Source organism: Tupaia chinensis, unplaced genomic scaffold (assembly GCF_000334495.1).
Source record: "Tupaia chinensis unplaced genomic scaffold, TupChi_1.0 Scaffold000112_1, whole genome shotgun sequence".
NCBI lineage: Eukaryota > Metazoa > Chordata > Mammalia > Scandentia > Tupaiidae > Tupaia > Tupaia belangeri.
The window spans coordinates 2,582,096-2,589,227 of record NW_006159576.1 but is presented as its reverse complement, the minus strand read 5'-3'; the positions used below and the strand labels follow the sequence as shown (position 1 = coordinate 2,589,227).

At 46.4% G+C, this 7,132-nt stretch overlaps 1 protein-coding gene and 2 pseudogenes across 1 annotated transcript in view; all 3 read left to right on the top strand.

The window, feature by feature from the left end:
- RGL1 (ral guanine nucleotide dissociation stimulator like 1) overlaps positions 1 to 7,132 on the top strand; it is a 370,662-nt gene that overhangs the window by 23,525 nt on the left and 340,005 nt on the right.
- On the top strand, positions 4,857 to 5,923 carry LOC102489839 (TATA box-binding protein-associated factor RNA polymerase I subunit B pseudogene; annotated as a pseudogene).
- Positions 5,997 to 7,031, top strand: LOC114006986 (glutaminyl-peptide cyclotransferase-like protein; annotated as a pseudogene).

The following is a 7,132-nucleotide window of genomic DNA, read 5'->3' as shown; positions in this document are numbered from 1 at the left end:
TCTTTCCCTCCTGCTTTCTCTGGCGCATGCTCTGCTCTAGTGCTCCCTCCGCCCCCACCATGTGCCATGGACCATGCCTTACTGTTCCCACTATTTGCCTCCATTTTCTTCTTTTCTTTGAAGTTTATTGATTTTTTTCTGAGGGGTGAGGCACACTCTCAGCAGGGTCTTCACGTTGTAATCCCGCCCCTAGTCTTGGCAGTCAGGATCATGGGCACATGTGTGTGCAGCTGGTGTGTACAGGGACACCTCAGGGCGCCACTCCATGGTCTTCCCATGTGGGGAAGCATTGGGGAGTGTCGTGTAACTGCAGCACCACGCCTGGCCTCTTGCCTCTGTTTCTGTGGCATTTCTTAACTGACTGAACTTGTAAGTATAAACTTGAAAGATGATACTCACAGCTCATCTTTTATTTAACCCTAACAAACGATGCTCCATTAAAAATGTTACTTTAAGAAATATTACTGGGAACCAGCAGTTAGCATAATGGCTATGTCGCTGGACTCCCACGTAGTCGACCGCGGTTCGTGTCCCGGACCCGGTGGCTTAAAACTCACGCCGGGCGCGTGTGCGTGCGTGCCCAAGATCCCGAGAGGAGAATGGAGGAGAAGGGATTGCGACGTGACCATCCCCCCAGGGGGGTGATTTCTCGCTTTCTGTCTCTATGTCTCTGTCTGGCGAGCGCACACGCCCTATAGTGAAAACTTCTCAAAAAAAAATATTACTTATAAAAAGCTGTTCTGATAGTTCTTTTTAAAGAGAGATTTTTTGCTCTAGTGTGCATATGCTCAGTGGAGAGACAGAGAGAAACAGAGAGACAGAAAGTGTGCAATCATTCCCCCTGGTGGCTTGAAAATCACACCAGGCACATGTGCATATGCATACAAAATCCCAAGAGGAGAATGGAGGAGAAGGGCGTGGTTATTCCCCTAAGGGGTGATTTCTCACTTTCCCCTTTTTCTTTCCCTGGTGAGCACATGTGCCCTATAACAAAACAAAACAAAAAAACTAAACATGATTTTAGGAATAGGCAACCTCAGGTAGCCCTTGGTTTATAAGATAAAAGTGTTTATTAGATGTAGGACAACCCCAAGGAGGGTAGACTTTGTCAAGTTCCAGGTAGTTTGTGCAGAACGACTTTTGAGATTGCGTTTCTTTTTTTTTTTTTTGGAGAGGTTTTTTGCTATAGGGCGCATGCGCTCGCCAGACAGACAGAGAGAGACAGAGAGACAGAAGGCGAGAAATCACCCCCCCGGGAGGGTGGCCATGCCGCAATCCCTTCTCCTCCATTCTCCTCTCGGGATCTTGAGCACGCACGCACACGTGCCTGGCATGAGTTTAAACCACCGGGTCTGGGACTCGAACCACGGTCGACTACGTGGGAGTCCAGCGATATAGCCATTACACTAACTACTGGTCCTGAGACTGTGTTTCATCACAAGAAAACAAAGGGCCTTGACCATCGTTCCTAGTCACAGATCATGTGGAACCTGAATTGACACCGACAGGAATGGTGAAACTTGGAAGCAGCGTCAAGCTTCCCATACAGACTCCTTTTTTCTGTCTTCCTTTGTCAATCTGCCATGTCTTGTCTTTGTTCAGATGGGCTATGATGTATATTATCTATGTAGAAGTATCGTGTGATTACAGTGAGGAAGATTTACAAAGGACAGACTCTCCTGCAATGATCTGTATTTTAAAGGGACCTTTACTTACTTTGACATTCCAAAAATCATTTTTAATCTTTGTTTTGGCAATTGAATTTGGGATATATCCAAGATGGCTTGTATGTCGCTAGCTGCTGCGTATAAGGGGATTGCTCTTATGGTAGCAGGAAGTGAAATAGTTTATACGTTATTGCTAAAATTTTTACTATTTATTAATTTACTTTTAATGATTATTTCCAGAGAGTGTGTGTGCTTGCCAGAAAGAGGAAAGAGAGGGTGGGAGAGAGAGAAAGCACTCCCCATTCTCCTTCCGGTCAGGATTTTGAGCACACATGCACAGTGCCCACTGTGTTTCCCAAGGGGCCAGGAACCAGGACTCAAACTATGGTCAGCCATGAGGGATTTAGCTCCTTTAGCCACCGTGCTATAGCATTGGTCCTTAGATTTTACTTCAACATACTGTGCCCAATAAGTTTTTAAAAAAATTTTTTTTGAGAGGTTTTTGCTATAAGGTGTGTGCGCTTGCCAGAAAGACAGAGAGAGAGACAGAGAGAGACAGAGAGACAGAAAGTGAGAAATCGCCCCCCGGGGGAGTGGTGGCCACACCGCAATCCCTTCTCCTCCATTCTCCTCTAGGGATCTTGGGCATGCACGTACACGCGCCCGATGAGAGTTTAAACCGCCGGGTCTGGGAATGAGATTTAAACCCGCCGGGTCTGGGACTCGAACCGTGATTGACTACATGGGAGTCCAGCAACACAGCCATTATGCTAACTGCTGGTCCCTGTGCCCAATATGTTTTATAATTCATCACTTTCATGACACTTTGACACTTGGAATAATGATGCCCAAATTCATGAAGTAGTAACAAACTGCCTGAAAAAAGGAACTGACTTTAAAAAGCAAGTATGAGGGACCAGCAGTTGGAGTAATGGCTATGTCGCTGGACTCCCATGTAGTCGACCATGGTTCGTGTCCCGGTGGCTTAAAACACTCCGGGCGCGTGTGCGTGCGTGCCCAAGATCCTGAGAGGAGAATGGAGGAGAAGGGATTGCGGTGTGGCCATCCCCCCTGGGGGGTGATTTCTCGCTTTCTGTCTCTCTGTCTCTGTCTGTCTGGTGATTGCACGCACCCTATAGCAAAAACCTCTCCAAAAAAAAAAAGCAAGTATGAAACGAAGAATAGAGGATCCTATGGATTTATTTGAACTCCCTAAGGAATTTTAAGGACAAGATAGAATAGGAAAAATGTTGGAGTTGAGAGGAAAGGGAGACTAGAAAAAGAAAAAAGGAGAGGATCCCGTTTCCTAGCTTGAGGGCTTACACAGGATGGCCACGAGGTGGCAGCACAGTCTTAACAGCAGGAAAAGTTCTGTCTGGCCACCCTGTTTGTTATGCCATAGATTTTTCTCTGAGGGTTCCGCCATGTTGATTTCCCCCATTATCCTAGGGAAACAGAAGCAAATGTTTAGAACTAAAGATGCCTCCTAAAATATAAGCTGAGGAAAAGTGCAGGGCGAAGGCACCATCTTTACTTCCAGAGACTTGTCCTCTGAAGAAGGCTATAGACCCTCTGTGGGAAAGGACCAATTTAAGTTTCTAAACCATCATACATTTATACTTTTGTAAAATTCATAAAAGTACATAACAAAAAATACATAACAAAGGATAAGTCAGCCCACTTCCTATACTTAGTTCAGCTAATTATAGAACTATGTCTATGTATCAATAGACATTAAATTTTCAAGTTACATTTAATATGGGGGTCAGCAGGTGGTATAGTGGTTAAGGTGCTGGACTCCCACATGGTTGACCATGGTTTGAGTCCTGGACCCGGTGGCTTGAAACTCACACTAGGCACATGTGCGTGCGTGCCCAAAATCCGGAGAAGAGAAGGGATTGTAGTGTGGCCATTCCCCCGAGTGGTGATTTCTTACATTCTTTCTCTCTGACAAGTGCACATGCCCTATAGCAAAAATCTCTCTCAAACAAAATTAAATTTAATATGAACAAACACTGGTCTGTTTTTGTCTTTATTGACTTTGCTGTTGGTGTTATATTCAACAACTCATTACGAAGGTCAATGTTATAAAGCTTATTCATTATGTTTTCTTCTACAAGTTTTAGTTTCAAGCCTTAACATTTAGGTATGTTCTCCATTTTTATTTATTTATTCATTTAGATTTTTTGCTATGGGGCGTGTGTGCTCGCAGGAGACTGTTAGAGGGAAAGTGAGAAATGATCTTCTGGGGGGATGGCCATGTCACAGACCCTTCTTCATTTTCCTTGGGATTTTGGGCAGTGTGCTTTTCAGGCTGCTGGGTTTGGAACTCTAACTGCACAGCCGATGACATGGGGTCTAGCACCTTAATCACCGTGCCATCTGCGGGCCCCTCTCCTACAGTGTAGGACCAGGGCCCGATTTCCTTCTGCATGTGGATATCTAGTTTCCCCAACACCATTTGTTGAAGAGACTGTCCTCTCCCAAGTGTGCAGTCTTGGCATCCTTGTGGCAGGTCGTTTGACTATGCCTGGGTTTATTTCTGGACCCTTGATTTTGTTCTGTCGGTCTGTATGCATGTCTTTATGGAAACATAAACAGAGCAAATGATGAGGGGACCACAAACAGTTTGTGAAAAATGTAATCAAGGTATGAGTTCATTCTGGCACAAAGAAATCCAAGTTTGTTCATAATATGCATTTTCCACAAACTTTTGTACTGTCTCCTGGGATCTTACAGATGAAGACAGATGTTACTGTGCTTCTTGCCACAATGTTCCAGAAAGATCTAAGGAAGTTATAAGCACTGGGGTTATTCCTATTACCAAGATACAAGCCATCAAGGTGGGGGAGAGAGGCTTAAGAAAAGAAAGCTTTGGGCCAGCAGGTGGCTTGGTGGTTAAAGTGCCGGACTCCCACGTGGCTGACCACGATTTCTGGACCTGGTGGCTTGAAAATCAGGCCAGGCATGTGTGCATGTGTGCCCCGAATCCTGAGAGAAGAAAAGAGAAGATGCTGTTGTGTGGCCATTCTCCCAGAAGGTGATTTCTCACTTTCCCTCTCACTATCTCTCTGTCTGTCCTGCGAATACACACACCCTATTGGAAAAACCTTAAAAAAAAAAACCCAAAACTTGAAAAAGGCTAGGATTGGTGTGTGCGTGTGTGTGTGTGTGTGTGTGTGTGTGTGTGTGGGGTTTCGGTATGTCCTTTATCAACAAGCAGAAGTCTTGGATTGGGTCTGAGGTTACAGAATGAAGTCAGTAAAGCTTTGGAAGCACTACCTTCAGAAAAGCAAATGTTGCAAAAGCCCAGTTTATATCAGTGGGAAAAGAGCTCCCGGATTAGAGGAGAACCTATACCGTTCAGGCTGGCTAATGAGCCTGAGCTGCTGAGTGATGTCTGCTGTGCCTCTTTTGTTGAAAGTGGAGCCATCTCAGCCTGCTGACCACTCAAAAGCCTCTCCCCATCGTCAAACCACCACACTCAGAAATGACAGCTGTCTGTTCTGGAGCTCTTGGGTCAAGTACTCACAGCGGAGGGAAGAGGGACTTATGAAATGACTGTGCCGAGGACTCTTGCTTTCTGCTCTCTGTCATTACTTTGGCAGAGAGTTACAGTAACTCTTTGAGATCTTTCGAGATTTGTTGAATTGGGCTTTATTCCCTACATGAATGCTCTTTAGCATTTTCCAGAAGAGATGAAACTGTATGGGCAAGACAAAAGAATCTTTGCTATAGAATCTTGGCCTGACCATGCAGATATCTAAAAAAAAAAAAAAAAAAAAAAGATTGAAGTTGCTCCTTCAAAAAAAGAATTATTTATTTAATTTTAATAATAATAATAATATTTTCAATTTACTATAGGGGATGTATGCTTACCAGAGAGAGAGAAAGATAAAAAGTGAGAAATTAAGCCTTCAGGTCTGGGACTCAAACTGATTGGCCAATCAGTCTCGACCACTACACCACCTGCTGATCCCATGGTTGCCCCGTTTTTTAGATTCACTTCTTTTTCCAGACATAACTGAAGACTGTTCTCTTCATCCCAACATCTTATGTACTTAGTGGGAGGGCAAAGCTGCCACATGTTCCGTGGGCCATGGGCTATTCCGGTCATGGCTCAGGGCATGTGGCCTCCTAGAATCACCTTCACTGTTCAAGTGCCTGTAGTTGTAACTGCTGTCCCTGCTGCTGCCCCTGATCATGAACTCGGTATTCTACAACATCTGGAGCAGCTGGCACTACATGACCGCATGACCGAGAAGTTGGCCCTGGACTGCGAGCTCCGGTCCGCTGATTAGAGGCCTCTCTGAAGGCAAGTTGCAGAGGATGGGGGGGGGGGGGGGGCTGGACCCACAGCATCGCTGGGGTGCTTTCCTGTGCCCCTTGCTGGTTGTGAAAACACCTGGTGGTCTCCAGGTTAGAAAGTCCCCTTCCACCGTCCTACTTCTGCCTCGCTACAGTTCTTGGTGGCCACATTTATAGGTCCTCACAGCAAACTGGCATGTAGAGCTGGATCCCTGCAAGGCCTTGACGCTACTGGGCCACTGAACCCAGGGGCTGCCCATGACCTCACCCTTGTTGGCTATTATGACTTGAAATTCTTCCCCTTAGGCTTGGCGTCCTTTGTGGACACCACGGATTCAGCTGTTCCCTGACACCTGGTACTAGAGCTGGTCCGGGCCTTCAGTCTGGAGCTGAGCAGGGTCAAGGGACAGGCAGCTCCAGTGAACCTGCACCTGCTTTTAATGGGTGGTTAAGAGGCATTGAAGGAGTGGGGACCCAAGGACTTCCTGCGTAGCCCCTGCCACCAGATATGGCTTGTGGAATCTATACCGCACAGCCAGGCTTCCCCAGGTCCAGGCCATTGAACTCTTTATGCTTCTTGATCTGGGAGCTCCCAGTTCAGCCTCTGTAGCTGTTTCTCTGGATGGCCCCCTGGTTCTAACAGCTGAGGAGCATCAAAGAATCTACACTGATTGAAACTGCTGCCGTCTCATCCCCAGGAAGCAATGTACTTACAACCCGGGGAGCCCTGGCTCAATGGAAGGTGACAACATCCCCTTACTCTACAGGGGGAGTCCCAGTGTTCCAGCTCATCTCCATGTTCTTCCCCTCTGTCTGGCCCACGACTTCTGACACAGAAGCCCACCTCTACCCACAGTGCACAATCTGAGATGCATCATGGTAGTATTCTCGGCTGGACACCTGGGACTCCAACCTAGTGGGCCATTGTCCGAGGGGGACCTTACTCAGAGGGAGAAGTGGCCAGCAGTGGACATGCCAAGGGCAGTGGAGCCAGTGGAACTCAGATTGGGTCCACTTCCTGTGCTGGCTTGTCCATTTTATACTTGTGCTGACTGAAAGGCCATGCTCTTTCCTTTGATCATCTCAAGAAGATGCTACTCTTCTAGGACATGGAAGAGACTATTGTGGAGGTGAGAACCAAAGGAATAGGAGTTTGG